Raw genomic sequence first — 221 nt, 5'->3', positions numbered from 1 at the left:
ATTTAATTCTTATTTGCAAGAATTTGTATAAAGAAACTGTCAGAAAAAAAAAACTTTTAGCCTAATTTTCTTTATAAATGTCATCCGTTACCAGAAAAATGCAACAGAAACATGTTTTTTTTTTCCATCTGAGCAGGTTTTTAATGCCTTATGTAAAGAACACAATATATGCATTTATTTTAGACTTCCAGAGTTGTGTATTTATGACTGCACAGGCCTCA

The 221-nt window shown here is 29.0% G+C and overlaps 1 protein-coding gene across 1 annotated transcript in view; it reads left to right on the top strand.

The window, feature by feature from the left end:
* Positions 1–221, top strand: part of matk (megakaryocyte-associated tyrosine kinase) — a 15,705-nt gene that overhangs the window by 3,439 nt on the left and 12,045 nt on the right. The gene's annotated exons all lie outside the window — the stretch shown is intronic.

The sequence above is a fragment of the Oryzias melastigma genome, linkage group LG4 (genome assembly GCF_002922805.2).
Source record: "Oryzias melastigma strain HK-1 linkage group LG4, ASM292280v2, whole genome shotgun sequence".
Classification (NCBI taxonomy): domain Eukaryota; kingdom Metazoa; phylum Chordata; class Actinopteri; order Beloniformes; family Adrianichthyidae; genus Oryzias; species Oryzias melastigma.
The sequence above is the reverse complement of the archived record's forward strand: the minus strand, read 5'-3'. Positions and strand labels throughout refer to the sequence as shown.